General features: G+C 46.3%; 1 protein-coding gene across 1 annotated transcript in view; it reads left to right on the top strand.

Moving 5' to 3' along the window:
• Positions 1-497: 497 nt before the first annotated feature.
• Positions 498-20,511, top strand: part of NAT16 (N-acetyltransferase 16 (putative)) — a 29,654-nt gene continuing 9,640 nt past the window's right edge. Inside the window, exon 1 of the mRNA XM_072149849.1 lies at positions 498-622. The gene's annotated coding sequence lies outside the window, so the exon portion shown is untranslated. The remainder of the gene's footprint in view (positions 623-20,511) is intronic.

Genomic DNA, 20,511 nt, shown 5'->3' with positions numbered 1-20,511 from the left:
TATCCCCCCTGTTACATTGTATCATTAGGTTACACTGTATAATACCCCCCTGTTACATTGTATCATTAGGTTACACTGTATAATATACTCCCTGTTACATTGTATCATTAGGTTACACTGTATAATATACCCCTGTTACATTGTATCATTATACAATTGTTATATTGTGCCACTATTTTGGGTTATTTTTCTCTGCGACATCTTTTCTCATCTCTCCCTTTTCTATTGGGTACCAGAGTGGATTGGACCCGGTGCCCCTGCATGTCTGCCCGGTCCAGACCTCGCCTCTATTTCCAGTCTGTGTCTTGGTGGGGGGTGACACGTGAGACCACTGCCAGATGAATGTGCCCCTTCCTCTCCCCGGGCCAGAATCTCACTATCCATGTGCCCATTTCATGCCTGTGAATGGCTGGATGTGGGAGGGATGCGAGGATGGAGAGATGGAGGGAGGGGGAGAGAGATGCAGGGGGGGGGGGGTTCTTTCTTCTATAGAGGGAGGGGGAGGGGAGCAGTGGAAGGATTTCAGAGTGGGGAGGGCGCATAGAGATGATATAGAGACAGATGCACAGAGCAGGAGAGAAGACGACAGAGGAAGAAGAAGGACAGAACCTGCCATCCATCGGTAAGAACATCCCATACACTATGTATCCAGTGCATGTATGAGAGGGGGTGTAACCTGCACATGGAGGGGTCCTGCGGCGTGGAGGGCTCCGGGGGAGGAATGGCACCGGCATGGAGGTGACAATGACAGGTCTGCAGCCTGATGGAGCGAAGACCCCGGCGACTGGTGTAATAGGAGGAGAAGGGGAATGTATGGGAAGAGCAGGTGCAAAGCCAATGCAAGTGTATGAGAGGAGAGAGGTCCCTGTGCCTGTGTATTAGGAGAAGAGGTCCCTGTGCCTGTGTATTAGGAGGAGGAGAGGTCTGAGTGTCCTGATGTCTGTGTATTAGGAGGAGGAGGAGATGTCTGTGTGTCCTGATGTCTGTGTATTAGGAGGAGGAGAGGTCTGTGTGTCCTGATGTCTGTGTATTAGGAGGAGAGGTCTGTGTGTCCTGATGTCTGTGTATTAGGAGGAGAGGTCTGTGTGTCCTGATGTCTGTGTATTAGAAGAATGAGGAGAGGTCTGTGTGTCCTGATGTCTGTGTATTAGGAGGAGGAGAGGTCTGTGTGTCCTGATGTCTGTGTATTAGGAGGAGGAGAGGTCTGTGTGTCCTGATGTCTGTGTATTAGGAGGAGGAGAGGTCTATGTGTCCTGATGTCTGTGTATTAGGAGGAGGAGAGGTCTGTGTGTCCTGATGTCTGTGTATTAGGAGGAGGAGGAGGAGAGGTCTGTGTGTCCTGATGTCTGTGTATTAGGAGGAAGAGAGGTCTGTGTGTCCTGATGTCTGTGTATTAGGAGGAGGGGTCTGTGTGTCCTGATGTCTGTGTATTAGGAGGAGGAGGAGAGGTCTGTGTGTCCTGATGTCTGTGTATTAGGAGGAGGAGGAGAGGTCTGTGTGTCCTGATGTCTATGTATTAGGAGGAAAGGTCTGTGTGTCCTGATGTCTGTGTATTAGGAGGAGGAGGAGGAGAAGGAGAGGTCTGTGTGTCCTGATGTCTGTGTATTAGGAGGAGGAGAGGTCTGTGTGTCCTGATGTCTGTGTATTAGGAGGAGAGGAGAGGTCTGTGTGTCCTGATGTCTGTGTATTAGGAGGAGAGGAGAGGTCTGTGTGTCCTGATGTCTGTGTATTAGGAGGAGAGGTCTGTGTGTCCTGATGTCTGTGTATTAGGATAAGGAGAGGTCTGTGTGTCCTGATGTCTGTGTATTAGGAGGAGAGGTCTGTGTGTCCTGATGTCTGTGTATTAGGAGGAGGAGAGGTCTGTGTGTCCTGATGTCTGTGTATTAGGAGGAGGAGGAGAGGTCTGTGTGTCCTGATGTCTGTGTATTAGGAGGAGGAGGAGAGGTCTGTGTGTCCTGATGTCTGTGTATTAGGAGGAGAGGAGAGGTCTGTGTGTCCTGATGTCTGTGTATTAGGAGGAGGAGGAGAGGTCTGTGTGTCCTGATGTCTGTGTATTAGGAGGAGGAGGAGAGGTCTGTGTGTCCTGATGTCTGTGTATTAGGAGGAGGAGGAGAGGTCTGTGTGTCCTGATGTCTGTGTATTAGGAGGAGGAGAGGTCTGTGTGTCCTGATGTCTGTGTATTAGGAGGAGAGGAGAGGTCTGTGTGTCCTGATGTCTGTGTATTAGGAGGAGAGGAGAGGTCTGTGTGTCCTGATGTCTGTGTATTAGGAGGAGGAGGAGAGGTCTGTGTGTCCTGATGTCTGTGTATTAGGAGGAGGAGGAGAGGTCTGTGTGTCCTGATGTCTGTGTATTAGGAGGAGGAGGAGAGGTCTGTGTGTCCTGATGTCTGTGTATTAGGAGGAGGAGGAGAGGTCTGTGTGTCCTGATGTCTGTGTATTAGGAGGAGGAGGAGAGGTCTGTGTGTCCTGATGTCTGTGTATTAGGAGGAGGAGGAGAGGTCTGTGTGTCCTGATGTCTGTGTATTAGGAGGAGGAGGAGAGGTCTGTGTGTCCTGATATCTGTGTATTAGGAGGAGAGGAGAGGTCTGAGTGTCCTGATGTCAGTGTATTAGGAGGAGGAGGAGAGGTCTGTGTGTCCTGATGTCTGTATATTAGGAGGAGGAGGAGAGGTCTGTGTGTCCTGATGTCTGTGTATTAGGAGGAGGAGGAGAGGTCTGTGTGTCCTGATGTCTGTGTATTAGGAGGAGGAGGAGAGGTCTGTGTGTCCTGATGTCTGTGTATGAGGAGGAGGAGGAGAGATCTGTGTGTCCTGATGTCTGTGTATTAGGAGGAGGAGGAGAGGTCTGTGTGTCCTGATGTCTGTGTATTAGGAGGAGGAGGAGAGGTCTGTGTGTCCTGATGTCTGTGTATTAGGAGGAGGAGGAGAGGTCTGTGTGTCCTGATGTCTGTGTATGAGGAGGAGGAGGAGAGATCTGTGTGTCCTGATGTCTGTGTATTAGGAGGAGGAGGAGAGGTCCGTGTCCTGATGTCTGTGTATTAGGAGGAGGAGAGGTCTGTGTGTCCTGATGTCTGTGTATTAGGAGGAGGAGGAGAGGTCTGTGTGTCCTGATGTCTGTGTATTAGGAGGAGGAGGAGAGGTCTGTGTGTCCTGATGTCTGTGTATTAGGAGGAGGAGGAGAGGTCTGTGTGTCCTGATGTCTGTGTATGAGGAGGAGGAGGAGAGATCTGTGTGTCCTGATGTCTGTGTATTAGGAGGAGGAGAGGTCTGTGTGTCCTGATGTCTGTGTATTAGGAGGAGGAGAGGTCTGTGTGTCCTGATGTCTGTGTATTAGGAGGAGGAGAGGTCTGTGTGTCCTGATGTCTGTGTATTAGGAGGAGGAGAGGTCTGTGTGTCCTGATGTCTGTGTATTAGGAGGGGAGGAGAGGTCTGTGTGTCCTGATGTCTGTGTATTAGGAGGAGGAGAGGTCTGTGTGTCCTGATGTCTGTGTATTAGGAGGAGGAGGAGAGGTCTGTGTGTCCTGATGTCTGTGTATTAGGAGGAGGAGAGGTCTGTGTGTCCTGATGTCTGTGTATTAGGAGGAGGAGGAGAGGTCTGTGTGTCCTGATGTCTGTGTATTAGGAGGAGAGGTCTGTGTGTCCTGATGTCTGTGTATTAGGAGGAGGAGAGGTCCGTGTCCTGATGTCTGTGTATTAGGAGGAGGAGAGGTCTGTGTTTCCTGATGTCTGTGTATTAGGATGAGGAGGAGAGGTCTGTGTGTCCTGATGTCTGTGTATTAGGAGGAGGAGGAGAGGTCTGTGTGTCCTGATGTCTGTGTATTAGGAGGAGGAGGAGAGGTCTGTGTGTCCTGATGTCTGTGTATTAGGAGGAGGAGGAGAGGTCTGTGTGTCCTGATGTCTGTGTATTAGGAGGAGGAGGAGAGGTCTGTGTGTCCTGATGTCTGTGTATTAGGAGGAGGAGGAGAGGTCTGTGTGTCCTGATGTCTGTGTATTAGGAGGAGGAGGAGAGGTCTGTGTGTTAGGGGGCAGTATTATAGTAGTTATATTCCTGTACATAGGGGGCAGTATTATAGTAGTTATATTTTTGTACATAGGGAGCAGTATTATAGTAGTTATATTCTTGTACATAGGAGGCAGTATTATAGTAGTTATATTCCTGTACATAGGGGGCAGTATTATAGTAGTTATATTCCTGTACATAGGGAGCAGTATTATAGTAGTTATATTCTTGTACATAGGAGGCAGTATTATAGTAGTTATATTCCTGTACATAGGAGGCAGTATTATAGTAGTTATATTCCTGTACATAGGGGGCAGTATTATAGTAGTTATATTCCTGTACATAGGGGCAGTATTATAGTAGTTATATTCTTGTACATAGGGGGCAGTATTATAGTAGTTATATTCTTGTACATAGGGGCAGTATTATAGTAGTTATATTCTTGTACATAGGGGCAGTATTATAGTAATTATATTCCTGTACATAGGGGACAGTATTATAGTAGTTATATTCTTGTACATAGGGGGCAGTATTAAAGTAGTTATATTCTTGTACATAGGAGGCAGTATTATAGTAGTTATATTCTTGTACATAGGGGGCAGTATTAAAGTAGTTATATTCCTGTACATAGGGGCAGTATTATAGTAGTTATATTCCTGTACATAGGGGGCAGTATTATAGTAGTTATATTCCTGTACATAGGGAGCAGTATTATAGTAGTTATATTCTTGTACATAGGAGGCAGTATTATAGTAGTTATATTCCTGTACATAGGGGGCAGTATTATAGTAGTTATATTCCTGTACATAGGGGCAGTATTATAGTAGTTATATTCTTGTACATAGGGGGCAGTATTATAGTAGTTATATTCTTGTACATAGGGGGCAGTATTATAGTAGTTATATTCTTGTACATAGGGGCAGTATTATAGTAATTATATTCCTGTACATAGGGGACAGTATTATAGTAGTTATATTCTTGTACATAGGGGGCAGTATTATAGTAGTTATATTCTTGTACATAGGAGGCAGTATTATAGTAGTTATATCCCTGTACATAGGGGGCAGTATTATAGTAGTTATATTCCTGTACATAGGGGGCAGTATTATAGTAGTTATATTCCTGTACATAGGGGGCAGTATTATAGTAGTTATATTCCTGTACATAGGTGGCAGTATTATAGTAGTTATAGTCTTGTACATAGGGGCAGTATTATAGTAGTTATATTCTTGTACATAGGGGGCAGTAATATAGTAGTTATATTCCTGTACATAGGGGGCAGTATTATAGTAGTTATATTCTTGTACATAGGGGGCAGTGTTATAGTAGTTATATTCCTGTACATAGGGGGCAGTATTATAGTAGTTATATTCCTGTACATAGGGGGCAGTATTATAGTAGTTATATTCCTGTACATAGGGGGCAGTATTATAGTAGTTATATTCCTGTACATAGGGAGCAGTATTATAGTAGTTATATTCTTGTACATAGGAGGCAGTATTATAGTAGTTATATTCCTGTACATAGGGGGCAGTATTATAGTAGTTATATTCCTGTACATGGGGGCAGTATTATAGTAGTTATATTCTTGTACATAGGGGGCAGTATTATAGTAGTTATATTCTTGTACATAGGGGGCAGTATTATAGTAGTTATATTCTTGTACATAGGGGCAGTATTATAGTAATTATATTCCTGTACATAGGGGACAGTATTATAGTAGTTATATTCTTGTACATAGGGGGCAGTATTAAAGTAGTTATATTCTTGTACATAGGAGGCAGTATTATAGTAGTTATATCCCTGTACATAGGGGGCAGTATTATAGTAGTTATATTCCTGTACATAGGGGGCAGTATTATAGTAGTTATATTCCTGTACATAGGGGGCAGTATTATAGTAGTTATATTCCTGTACATAGGTGGCAGTATTATAGTAGTTATAGTCTTGTACATAGGGGCAGTATTATAGTAGTTATATTCTTGTACATAGGGGGCAGTAATATAGTAGTTATATTCCTGTACATAGGGGGCAGTATTATAGTAGTTATATTCTTGTACATAGGGGGCAGTGTTATAGTAGTTATATTCCTGTACATAGGGGGCAGTATTATAGTAGTTATATTCCTGTACATAGGGGGCAGTATTATAGTAGTTATATTCTTGTACATAGGGGGCAGTATTATAGTAGTTATATTCCTGTACATAGGGGGCAGTATTATAATAGTTATATTCCTGTACATAGGGGGCAGTATTATAGTAGTTATATTCTTGTACGTAGATGGAGGCATCAGGTGATTTTCTAGACAATTTGTAAACACATCCACAAGGATTGGAGCCAAGAGGTCTCTGAACTTCTTATAGAATTCTGCTGTTATCCCATCAGGACCTGGTGCCTTCTTCAGATGTAACTTATCAATGGCTTCTTTAACCTCCTCCTCTGTTATTTCTGCTGTCAAAGGGGAAAAGTCCAAATCTCTAGTGTCAGGGCCTGGAGTTGCCTCCAAGAATTGAGCCATTTTCTCTTTATCCAAAACCTTTTTCTGAAATAATTCAGCATAGTAGGATCTCACCACCCCCAGGATACCCTCCCGAGATTCCTGCAAAACTCCCTGGGAGTCAGTGAGACCTGTGATCAAATTTTTAGCCACACGTTCCCGGCAATTTTCATATGGATCAGGAACCCCTAGAGCTCCGTAATCCTGTTCTATCCCGAGGGATGTGTAGCTGCTGTACTGATCTCATCTTTGACACTCTCCCACCAGTCAGATAAATTGTAATAGAAGTCTACTCTCTGGAGCTGGTCCTCAAAAAGGGAGTGGACAGAGTTCTGGACATAGGCATCATCCAGGATGCTGGAATTGAGCCTCCATAGCACCCGACCAATATCAGAGCGATTAGAGGCTCCCATACAAATTAATAAGGCCAGATATTGTTTTACCTGATTGAACAGCTGGATTCTCTCTGTCACTGTCTGTGGGCCATAGATGTTGATCAGCCGGAGCCGCCTACCATGGATGGTCACTTCCAGCACTAGGCACCTCCCCATAGCGACCTCCGTCAGCCTGTGCACCGTCACGTCTATAGTGTTAAATAGTATGGCGACCCCAGCGTACGGCTCCACAGCCAGTGACCAGTAAGAAGGACCAGACCGCCACTCACGCTCAGCCTCACGGAGATGCCCCAGGGTGGTCAGACGGGTCTCCTGCAGGAAGATGACATCAGCGTCCAGATATCTCAGGTGGTCATACATGGCGTGTCTAGTCCTTCTTACTTTAGCGCTATTGACATTACTAGAAGCAACTTTTAGAGAGAATCCAGCCATCATAAGGAAACAAAAAAACAGAGCAGCGACCCCCATCAATATGTATCTGAGTCAGATTCCCTGTGTCTACCACCAGTCTCCATGCCTGAAAAGGGATCTCCAGCTTCAACAGAAGGGGGCATGTTTTTTGGAAGAGGGTCTTCTGTGTCTCCGTCACGCTCAAATCCTCATCCGACTCTGATAAGACATCAAATCTATTGGAAAGGACCATGATCACTGCATCACCACTGGCTTTTTTAAAGGACTTAGACCCTGCACCATACTCTGTCTCAGGCTTACGGGAGGATTTGTCTTTTTTCTTTCTTTTGATCTTTTTGGCCTCCTCATATTCGGTAGTAGATGTTATAGAGGCTGCTGCCTGAGGCTGGTCCTGAGTGACAACCTCCATATTCTGCTGAGTGTGGGCTGCTCTCTGAGGTTCTGGCTAAGTATCACCTGACCCCTGCTGTACCTGCTGCCTAGTTAGTATTTGCCCCGACACCAAGGCCTCCTCCTCTAAGGCGCCTGCTTCTTGTACCATCTCATCATCAGAGAAGTCCCTGGCGATTTTATGCCAGGCCTTCGGGCAATCCTTGTGTGGGTGGCCCATCTCACTGCACAGATTACACTTGACTGTCTCGCAGTTGGCGCTGAGATGGCCGACCTCCCCGCACAGGTTACACTGTATCACTGTGCATACTTTGGCCACGTGACCGATCTTACCGCATCTAAAACACTTTCTTGGTTGCCCGGGATAGAAGCAGACGCCTTTCTCTCTCCCTATAAAGAAGCTGTTGGGGAGGTGCAGGGTAATGTTGTTATACTGGCGCAACTTCACCAGCACCTTCCACCCTCCAGTCCAGATACCGTCAGCGCCTCGGTTCTTGGTGAGGTCAGACACAAGATCACAATTTTGCCTGAGCCACACCAGAATATCCTGATGGGGAACTGACTCGTTCCAGAAGATGACATTAACAACCACGGTATCTGGCCTGGAAATAGGGACAAATATAAATTTATTCCAGCCGTCAGTGTCCCTGAACCGGGGGCATTTATCCCAGAACCGGTCCAGACTAGACATGAGCTTAAAGCTGACATCATAGCCCTGTCTGTCTGGCAGGTTTATGACCGCGAGGATATCATCAGGCGTGAACCCCATCTGGTGGCACAGGAGATCCCGCACCACAAACCTCCTATCTGGAAGATCTTCCTTTGCGCCTCTGTTTTTAAAGCGCACCACATTCCTCCTCTTAAACGCCTGCCCGGAGTAGTGTGCGCCGGAGGTGAAGGAGGGAGCACGTCGGCTCCAGGTGTTTCTGGGATGCTCCTACCGGGGCTCATTCTGGTTACTGGGGGGAGGGTCTGATCTAGAAGGTCTAGATCAGTGATGGCAAACCTTTTAGACAACGAGTGCCCAAACTACAACCAAATCCGACATATTTTACACAAAGTGCCGATGCGACAATTTAAGCAGTAACTTATTCTCCCTGCTCTGTCACATGTTTAAATTGTAGGCACCTGAGGACACCAATACAGTAGAAAGAAGGAGTAGAAGTTTGGATTATCATTGTAGCTTCCTTCTAGGGTCCTGGGCTGCCTGGGACTGCAAGAGGCCTTGAGTCCTGTCTGGCGAACTCTGCGCTGGGGTGATTGCGCAGTTGCCCACAGAGAGGCCTCTGAGTGCCACCTCTGGCACCCGTGCCATAGGTTCGCCACCACTGGTCTAGACTCATCTGGGGGGGCTTGATGTCAGAGGGGGGAAGTCAAATACATCATCCTGTACAACCATCCACCTCTATGTTATCAGACAGCTGTACATTCCAGACATGCTGAGGGTCCCCTCCTTCCCCCAACCCTTTAGGTTCATCAGAATGCCCACAGTCCCCAGTCTCTGTCCTAAGAACACAGTTCTCCTGGTACAATGCACCAGTCTAACAAACAGAAGTAAATGCACTGTCCTTCTGCTGCTCAGTCTCTGCTGGGACTTGTGGTACCACAGCTCTTTCCTCTTTCCTAGTGACTGCTGCAGATGTCTGCAGCTGATCCTGAGCCTGTCCCTTTTGGAAGGAGAAGCTTGCGTGTCTCAGTACAGGTGTTGTCACACGGGGCGCATCTGGGATCTTGGGTTCAGGGTCACAGCTCTGCTTCTTCTGTGAGAAGCGCTTCCTATTCCTATAGGACTCGGCCAGGGGTCCCATCTTCTCCAGAACACAGTCCATGTCCCTCACCACCTGTGCCAGCTCTATGCTCAGTGAGTGCAGCTTGGTGTCATACAGTCTCTTACTCTCTGGATGTGCAGTTTTCAGGTTATACGTACAGTCTATCTGCATTTGCAGCATTTCCTTATGGTGGCTAAGCTCCCCCATCCTCCTTACCAGTCCTGGGATCTCCTCTGCTAGCCTCAGCTCCCCCATCCTCCTTACCAGTCCTGGGGTCTCCTCTGCTAGCCTCAGCTCAGGCGCTCGCACGGTCTCCTTCCCCTGCTGTGCTGGTCGGGGTGCTGCTCCAGGTGGGTTTGGAGCACCCGTCTCCTTTGCTGCTCCAGTTTTTCTGCCTGCAGTGGCAGAGCTTGAGGCCTGTTCACACTGTGCAGGGACACTCAGCGGCTTAGCTGTAGATCTGGTGCGGCCTGTGCAGGCCATGCTGGACACCACATCCCTCTGCAGTAAGTTCTCTTGCAGGGTTTGTCTCTCCAGGGATGCTGTCTGGGTGCATGAGTGGGGGGCTGTGCACCTTCTGCTCGTCCTGCACTCACCACCTGTGCTGCTCCATGCTGGCCGGGCCTGGGAGTCACTTCTATCATTGCTTCACTCACTTTGTTTTCTTGTGTCTTCTTTACAACATCCATATTCTGTTGACTTTCTTCCTTACAAACAACTCTGGGATTTCCATCCCTTGTAGAAATTGTATGGGAGTTTTCTCCCGGTGTAGGCCTGGAAGCCTGGGCCTTGCTTGGGGAATCTCCCCACCAAGGGTGGCCCCGCCCTGGGCTGTCTCCAGGCATCAGGAGACTCAGGAGCTCGGCTCTAACACAACCTCTCAGCAAGGGGGCAGTATTATAGTAGTTATATTCTTGTACATAGGGGGCAGTATTATAGTAGTTATATTCTTGTACATGGGGGCAGTATTATAGTAGTTATATTCTTGTACATAGGGGGCAGTATTATAGTAGTTATATTCCTGTACATAGGGGGCAGTATTATAGTAGTTATATTCCTGTACATAGGGGGAAGTATTATAGTAGTTATATTCTTGTACATAGGGGGCAGTATTATAGTAGTTATATTCCTGTACATAGGGGCAGTATTATAGTAGTTATATTCTTGTACATGGGGGCAGTATTATAGTAGTTATATTCTTGTACATAGGGGGCATTATTATAGTAGTTATATTCTTGTACATAGGGGGCAGTATTATAGTAGTTATATTCTTGTACATAGGGGCAGTATTATAGTAGTTATATTCTTGTACATAGGGGGCAGTATTATAGTAGTTATATTCCTGTACATAGGGGGGCAGTATTATAGTAGTTATATTCTTGTACATAGGGGGCAGTGTTATAGTGGTTATATTCTTGTACATAGGGAGCAGTATTATAGTAGTTATATTCTTGTACATAGGGACAGTATTATAGTAGTTATATTCCTGTACATAGGGGGCAGTATTATAGTAGTTATATTCCTGTACATAGGGGGCAGTATTATAGTAGTTATATTCTTGTACATAGGGGGCAGTATTATAGTAGTTATATTCTTGTACATAGGGGGCAGTATTATAGTAGTTATATTCCTGTACATAGGGGGCAGTATTATAGTAGTTATATTCCTGTACATAGGGGGCAGTATTATATTAGTTATATTCTTGTACATAGGGGGCAGTATTATAGTAGTTATATTCTTGTACATAGGGGGCAGTATTATAGTAGTTATATTCTTGTACATAGGGGGCAGTATTATAGTAGTTATATTCTTGTACATAGGGGGCAGTATTATAGTAGTTATATTCTTGTACATAGGGGGCAGTATTATAGTAGTTATATTCCTGTACATAGGGGGAAGTATTATAGTAGTTATATTCTTGTACATAGGGGGCAGTATTATAGTAGTTATATTCCTGTACATAGGGGGCAGTATTATAGTAGTTATATTCTTGTACATAGGGGGCAATTTTTATTAGTAGAAACAAACAAAATACATGGTACATTCCAATCAGAATTTAACAGAAATCATACATTGAAATTAATAAATAAATGTATAATAAGTAACTTAAATGTCCATCATTGGTTAAAGGGAAAAGGATTAAACATAATTACACGATGCATTAGTCCAGACATAAATTCCTCCATAACTTCCTATTCCCATCACTTTTCTCAATCTCTATGGATCGGATCCACCTGAGCTCAGACATGATCAGTGTGACTGCGGTCATGTGCTGGAAGGTCTCGCTGTGGATGGAGACTCGGGTCCTGTTATGCCAGTGGTAATACTTAATGATGGTTATAATGAGGTACATGGTCCCCCTGTCAATGTCCGTTATGTGTGATGTTACCCCATAGATCAGTGATGGCGAACCTTTTAGAGACCGAGTGCCCAAACCTCAACAAAGACCCGCTTATTTATCGCAAAGTGCCAACACAGAAATGTAATTAGTGATTTATACTCCCTTCTATGTCACAGTTTTCATTGATACCAGCCCCTGAGGCACCAATATCGCAGAAAATAGTCCCAGGTAGCACTGTCACTTTAAAATACCTCTTTGCACAGCAAGTCCTGGGCTGTCTGGGACTGCAGGAAGATACCTGGAGTCCTCTCTGGTGATGGCCTGAGTGCCCACAGAAAGGGCTCCGAGTGCCACCTCTGGCACCAGTGCCATAGGTTAGCCATCACTGCCATAGATGATATCTGGGAATCTAAGAGACTGCAGACGTGGTATCCTAAGCCTGCGGGACACCTCCTGCCATATCTGCCTCCCTCCCGGGCACTCGGTGGTAAAGTGCTCCATAGTCTCCTCCTGCTGACATCCTAGGGGGCACATACGCTCAGAGACGCTCAGAAATTTTAAATTGCCCCTAAGAAAGAGCCTCCCATGCAGAGATAACCAGGCGATGTCAAAAAACTTTGCAGGAAGCCTCAGACTATTCAGAAACTTCAGGCTCTCCTGCAGGGTGGCCGTCGTGCAGTCCCTCAGAGCTGGCTGTACTGTATAGAACGTCCTACAGACACTGGTATAGAGGTCTTTCCTGGTCCTACTCTCCAGATAGGTCTTATCTATTCTCCACTTTTTCATGCACCTGAGACCATACTCCAGATACTGGGGGAGGAAGCCAGGAGTCCACCGGCCCCTCTTGAGACTGCCGCCTCGCATCCAAGATTCTGCAAAAGGCAATATCCAGTCCCTGACACTACTTACCCACAGGAGACCATTGTTTGAGTCCAGGCAACCAAAATTGACTTTCAGAAACATGGAGTCAAAAAAGACCCTTGGATGTAACATATCCAGCCCACCCTCTCTCCTCTGCAGGTAGGTGATCCCTCTTTTTACTGGGTTCAACCTGTTCCCCCATAAAAGCTGGAAGAACAGGCTAAAGAGCCTAGCGGAGAAAGATTCTGGCAAAGGAAATACGACAGAGACGTAGAGGAAGACAGGGACCAGGTAAGTCTTCAGCAGAGTAACCCTTTCTCTATAGGTCAGCCTCCAGTTCTTCCATCCCTGAACCTTTACATTTCCGGTTTCCAACTTCTCTTCCCAATTTAGTTTGGCATTATCTTCCCTCCCAAATTTAACCCCAAGGATCTTAATATGGGTGGAGGCCTTGGCGAACTGTGGCAGATCAAAGCCAGGAGCAGTATCCAATGTCCAGAAAGCTTGACTCTTCTCAAGGTTGACCAGAGACCCGGAGGCCTCTGAGTAACTTCTGATGGCTGTGGATAACATCTCCACCTCACGAGGTTCAGATATCACCACAGTCACATCATCCGCGTAGGCGACTACCTTCAAAGGCAAGCAATGGGGGACTGGCACCCCCTGAAAATCACACCGCTGCAGTGATCGCAGAAACAAGTCTATGGCAAACACATACAGCAGTGGACTCAGGGGACAACCTTGTCGCACCCCTGCCTCTACTTCAAAAGTGTCCCCCTGCCAACCATTGATCAGAGGAAAGCTCTTCGCCTCTCTATACAAAGTTCTCAGCCAATCTATAAATTGTCCCGGAATACCGTACTTTGATAAAGTGGCCCATAGATAATCGTGATCAACCCTGTTAAAGGCTTTAGCCTGGTCCAGACCTACAACATATCTCCCACACCTCAGAGCTTTACATCTCTCAAACATCTCCCTTATCGAGAGGACTGCTCCAGAGATGTTCCGCCCTCTTACTGTGCCGTACTGAGAGCCTGCCAACAGTGCCGGGGACAAACAGACTAATCTAGAAAACAAAATTTTTGCCAGAATTTTCCTGTCGACATTCAGGAGGGCGATCGGCCTCCAGTTCTTGATGTCACTCGGCTCCTTACCTTTGGACAGCAGAATAAGGGAGGACACTCTCATGGATGGAGGCATCAGGTGATTTTCTAGACAATTTGTAAATACATCCACAAGGATCGGGGCTAAGAGGTCTCTGAACTTCTTATAGAATTCACATGTTATTCCATCAGGACCTGGTGCCTTCTTCAGATGTAACTTATCAATGGCCTCTTTAACCTCCTCCTCTGTTATTTCTGCTGTCAAAGGAGAAAAGTCCAAATCTCTAGTGTCAGGACCTGGAGTTGCCTCCAAGAATTGAGCCATTTTCTTTTTATCCAAAACCTTTTTCTGAAATAACTCATAGTAGGATCTCACCACCCCCAGGATACCCTCCCGAGATTCCTGTAAAACTCCCTGGGAGTCAGTGAGACCTGTGATCGATTTCTTGGCCACACGTTCCCGGCAATTTTCATACGGATCAGGGACGCCTAGAGTCCCGTAATCTCTTTCTATTACCAGGGACGTGTAGCGGCTGTACTGATACTGCTTTATCTCAGACTTCAGTTGGTCAATCTTTTGTTTGTCCCCCCCTCCCCCCGCCGAATACAGTGACTCCAATTCTTTGCGCAGTTTGAGATACTGGCTGTACTTACTCTTACCCTTCTTCACTGACAGTCTCTTCAAGAGGGACCGGATCTCCTCCTTGACGTTCTCCCACCAGTCAGATATGTTGTCATAGAAGTCCTGTCTCTGAAGCTGGTCCTGAAAAAGGGAGTGGACACAATTCTGGACATAGACATCATCCAGGATGCTAGAATTGAGCCTCCATAACCCCCGACCAATGTCCGAGCGGTTAGTGGCGCCTAGGTGAAACAATAAGGCCAGATGGTCAGAATATGGGACGGCTCTCTCGCTCATCCCACTAATAGTCTCTGAAGGACTTACAAACGCCATGTCAATTCTACTGTTCCTGTCAGCACAGGAGTAGGTGTATTTAGGTTTCCTCCCGTCCAGGGTGAACACATCGCATAGATGGGCCTGTGATATTATGCTCTGTAGTACTTTGGAGTCTCTGACCACTGCTCTGCCCGAGGACCTGTCACCTGATGTCATGGTAACATTAAAGTCGCCCGCCAATACTACAGGGATTGAGGTAAAAAGATATTGTTTTACCTCATTGAACAGCTGGATTCTCTCTGTCACTGTCTGTGGGCCATAGATGTTGATCAGCCGGAGCCGCCTACCATGGATGGTCACCTCCAGCACCAGGCACCTCCCCATAGCGACCTCCGTCAGCCTGTGCACCGTTACGTCTGTGGTGTTAAACAGTATGGCGACCCCGGCGTACGGCTCCACAGCCAGTGACCAGTAAGAAGGACCAGACCGCCACTCACGCTCAGCCTCACGGAGATGCCCTAAGGTGGTCAGACGGGTCTCCTGCAGGAAGATGACATCAGCGTCCAGATATCTCAGGTGGTCATACACGGCGTGTCTGGTCCTTCTTACTTTAATGCTGTTGACGTTGCTGGAAGCAACTTTTAGAGAGAATCCAGCCATTACAACGATAAAGAGCAGAGCAGCGACCCCCATCATCATGAGTCAGAGTCAGTGTCCTCCTGTCTTCCACCTGTCTCCATGTCTGACTCCTCAGCAGCCTCTACAGGAGGGGGCTTCTTCTTAGTTGGGGGGTCTCCTGTGTCCACCTCACACTCATTATCAATGCGCTGTAACTCGCGCTCATAATCACCTTCTGACTCAGACAGAACATCATATCTGTTAGATAAGACCATGACCCCGGCGCAAAGTATTATAGTAGTTATATTCTTGTACATAGGGGGCAGTATTATAGTAGTTATATTCTTGTACATAGGGGGCAATTTTTATTAGTAGAAACAAACAAAATACATGGTACATTCCAATCAGAATTTAACAGAAATCATACATTGAAATTAATAAATAAATGTATAATAAGTAACTTAAATGTCCATCATTGGTTAAAGGGAAAAGGATTAAACATAATTACACGATGCATTAGTCCAGACATAAATTCCTCCATAACTTCCTATTCCCATCACTTTTCTCAATCTCTATGGATCGGATCCACCTGAGCTCAGACATGATCAGTGTGACTGCGGTCATGTGCTGGAAGGTCTCGCTGTGGATGGAGACTCGGGTCCTGTTATGCCAGTGGTAATACTTAATGATGGTTATAATGAGGTACATGGTCCCCCTGTCAATGTCCGTTATGTGTGATGTTACCCCATAGATCAGTGATGGCGAACCTTTTAGAGACCGAGTGCCCAAACCTCAACAAAGACCCGCTTATTTATCGCAAAGTGCCAACACAGAAATGTAATTAGTGATTTATACTCCCTTCTATGTCACAGTTTTCATTGATACCAGCCCCTGAGGCACCAATATCGCAGAAAATAGTCCCAGGTAGCACTGTCACTTTAAAATACCTCTTTGCACAGCAAGTCCTGGGCTGTCTGGGACTGCAGGAAGATACCTGGAGTCCTCTCTGGTGATGGCCTGAGTGCCCACAGAAAGGGCTCCGAGTGCCACCTCTGGCACCAGTGCCATAGGTTAGCCATCACTGCCATAGATGATATCTGGGAATCTAAGAGACTGCAGACGTGGTATCCTAAGCCTGCGGGACACCTCCTGCCATATCTGCCTCCCTCCCGGGCACTCGGTGGTAAAGTGCTCCATAGTCTCCTCCTGCTGACATCCTAGGGGGCACATACGCTCAGAGACGCTCAGAAATTTTAAATTGCCCCTAAGAAAGAGCCTCCCATGCAGAGATAACCAGGCGATGTCAAAAAACTTTGCAGGAAGCCTCAGACTATTCAGAAACTTCAGGCTCTCCTGCAGGGTGGCCGTCGTGCAGTCCCTCAGAGCTGGCTGTACTGTATAGAACGTCCTACAGACACTGGTATAGAGGTCTTTCCTGGTCCTACTCTCCAGATAGGTCTTATCTATTCTCCACTTTTTCATGCACCTGAGACCATACTCCAGATACTGGGGGAGGAAGCCAGGAGTCCACCGGCCCCTCTTGAGACTGCCGCCTCGCATCCAAGATTCTGCAAAAGGCAATATCCAGTCCCTGACACTACTTACCCACAGGAGACCATTGTTTGAGTCCAGGCAACCAAAATTGACTTTCAGAAACATGGAGTCAAAAAAGACCCTTGGATGTAACATATCCAGCCCACCCTCTCTCCTCTGCAGGTAGGTGATCCCTCTTTTTACTGGGTTCAACCTGTTCCCCCATAAAAGCTGGAAGAACAGGCTAAAGAGCCTAGCGGAGAAAGATTCTGGCAAAGGAAATACGACAGAGACGTAGAGGAAGACAGGGACCAGGTAAGTCTTCAGCAGAGTAACCCTTTCTCTATAGGTCAGCCTCCAGTTCTTCCATCGCTGAACCTTTACATTTCCGGTTTCCAACTTCTCTTCCCAATTTAGTTTGGCATTATCTTCCCTCCCAAATTTAACCCCAAGGATCTTAATATGGGTGGAGGCCTTGGCGAACTGTGGCAGATCAAAGCCAGGAGCAGTATCCAATGTCCAGAAAGCTTGACTCTTCTCAAGGTTGACCAGAGACCCGGAGGCCTCTGAGTAACTTCTGATGGCTGTGGATAACATCTCCACCTCACGAGGTTCAGATATCACCACAGTCACATCATCCGCGTAGGCGACTACCTTCAAAGGCAAGCAATGGGGGACTGGCACCCCCTGAAAATCACACCGCTGCAGTGATCGCAGAAACAAGTCTATGGCAAACACATACAGCAGTGGACTCAGGGGACAACCTTGTCGCACCCCTGCCTCTACTTCAAAAGTGTCCCCCTGCCAACCATTGATCAGAGGAAAGCTCTTCGCCTCTCTATACAAAGTTCTCAGCCAATCTATAAATTGTCCCGGAATACCGTACTTTGATAAAGTGGCCCATAGATAATCGTGATCAACCCTGTTAAAGGCTTTAGCCTGGTCCAGACCTACAACATATCTCCCACACCTCAGAGCTTTACATCTCTCAAACATCTCCCTTATCGAGAGGACTGCTCCAGAGATGTTCCGCCCTCTTACTGTGCCGTACTGAGAGCCTGCCAACAGTGCCGGGGACAAACAGACTAATCTAGAAAACAAAATTTTTGCCAGAATTTTCCTGTCGACATTCAGGAGGGCGATCGGCCTCCAGTTCTTGATGTCACTCGGCTCCTTACCTTTGGACAGCAGAATAAGGGAGGACACTCTCATGGATGGAGGCATCAGGTGATTTTCTAGACAATTTGTAAATACATCCACAAGGATCGGGGCTAAGAGGTCTCTGAACTTCTTATAGAATTCACATGTTATTCCATCAGGACCTGGTGCCTTCTTCAGATGTAACTTATCAATGGCCTCTTTAACCTCCTCCTCTGTTATTTCTGCTGTCAAAGGAGAAAAGTCCAAATCTCTAGTGTCAGGACCTGGAGTTGCCTCCAAGAATTGAGCCATTTTCTTTTTATCCAAAACCTTTTTCTGAAATAACTCATAGTAGGATCTCACCACCCCCAGGATACCCTCCCGAGATTCCTGTAAAACTCCCTGGGAGTCAGTGAGACCTGTGATCGATTTCTTGGCCACACGTTCCCGGCAATTTTCATACGGATCAGGGACGCCTAGAGTCCCGTAATCTCTTTCTATTACCAGGGACGTGTAGCGGCTGTACTGATACTGCTTTATCTCAGACTTCAGTTGGTCAATCTTTTGTTTGTCCCCCCCTCCCCCCGCCGAATACAGTGACTCCAATTCTTTGCGCAGTTTGAGATACTGGCTGTACTTACTCTTACCCTTCTTCACTGACAGTCTCTTCAAGAGGGACCGGATCTCCTCCTTGACGTTCTCCCACCAGTCAGATATGTTGTCATAGAAGTCCTGTCTCTGAAGCTGGTCCTGAAAAAGGGAGTGGACACAATTCTGGACATAGACATCATCCAGGATGCTAGAATTGAGCCTCCATAACCCCCGACCAATGTCCGAGCGGTTAGTGGCGCCTAGGTGAAACAATAAGGCCAGATGGTCAGAATATGGGACGACTCTCTCGCTCATCCCACTAATAGTCTCTGAAGGACTTACAAACGCCATGTCAATTCTACTGTTCCTGTCAGCACAGGAGTAGGTGTATTTAGGTTTCCTCCCGTCCAGGGTGAACACATCGCATAGATGGGCCTGTGATATTATGCTCTGTAGTACTTTGGAGTCTCTGACCACTGCTCTGCCCGAGGACCTGTCACCTGATGTCATGGTAACATTAAAGTCGCCCGCCAATACTACAGGGATTGAGGTAAAAAGATATTGTTTTACCTCATTGAACAGCTGGATTCTCTCTGTCACTGTCTGTGGGCCATAGATGTTGATCAGCCGGAGCCGCCTACCATGGATGGTCACCTCCAGCACCAGGCACCTCCCCATAGCGACCTCCGTCAGCCTGTGCACCATTACGTCTGTGGTGTTAAACAGTATGGCGACCCCGGCGTACGGCTCCACAGCCAGTGACCAGTAAGAAGGACCAGACCGCCACTCACGCTCAGCCTCACGGAGATGCCCTAAGGTGGTCAGACGGGTCTCCTGCAGGAAGATGACATCAGCGTCCAGATATCTCAGGTGGTCATACACGGCGTGTCTGGTCCTTCTTACTTTAATGCTGTTGACGTTGCTGGAAGCAACTTTTAGAGAGAATCCAGCCATTACAACGATAAAGAGCAGAGCAGCGACCCCCATCATCATGAGTCAGAGTCAGTGTCCTCCTGTCTTCCACCTGTCTCCATGTCTGACTCCTCAGCAGCCTCTACAGGAGGGGGCTTCTTCTTAGTTGGGGGGTCTCCTGTGTCCACCTCACACTCATTATCAATGCGCTGTAACTCGCGCTCATAATCACCTTCTGACTCAGACAGAACATCATATCTGTTAGATAAGACCATGACCCCGGCGCAAAGTATTATAGTAGTTATATTCTTGTACATAGGGGGCAGTATTATAGTAGTTATATTCTTGTACATAGAGGGCAGTATTATAGTAGTTATATTCTTGTACATAGGGGGCAGTATTATAGTAGTTATATTCCTGTACATAGAGGGCAGTATTATAGTAGTTATATTCTTGTACATAGGGGGCAGTATTATAGTAGTTATATTCTTGTACATAGGGGGCAGTATTATAGTAGTTATATTCCTGTACATAGGGGGCAGTATTATAGTAGTTATATTCCTGTACATAGGGGGCAGTATTATAGTAGTTATATTCTTGTACATAGGGAGCAGTATTATAGTAGTTATATTCTTGTACATAGGGGGCAGTATTATAGTAGTTATATTCTTGTACATAGGGGGCAGTGTTATAGTAGTTATATTCCTGTACATAGGGGGCAGTATTATAGTAGTTATATTCTTGTACATAGGGGGCAGTATTATAGTAGTTATATTCTTGTACATAGGGGGCAGTATTATAGTAGTTATATTCCTGTACATAGGGGGCAGTATTATAGTAGTTATATTCCTGTACATAGGGGGCAGTATTATAGTAGTTATATTCTTGTACATAGGGGGCAGTATTATAGTAGTTATATTCTTGTACATAGGAGGCAGTATTATAGTAGTTATATTTCTGTACATAGGGGGCAGTATTATAGTAGTTATATTCTTGTACATAGGGGGCAGTATTATAGTAGTTATATTCCTGTACACAGGGGGCAGTATTATAGT

The sequence above is a fragment of the Engystomops pustulosus genome, chromosome 4 (genome assembly GCF_040894005.1).
Source record: "Engystomops pustulosus chromosome 4, aEngPut4.maternal, whole genome shotgun sequence".
NCBI lineage: Eukaryota > Metazoa > Chordata > Amphibia > Anura > Leptodactylidae > Engystomops > Engystomops pustulosus.
The sequence above is the reverse complement of the archived record's forward strand: the minus strand, read 5'-3'. Positions and strand labels throughout refer to the sequence as shown.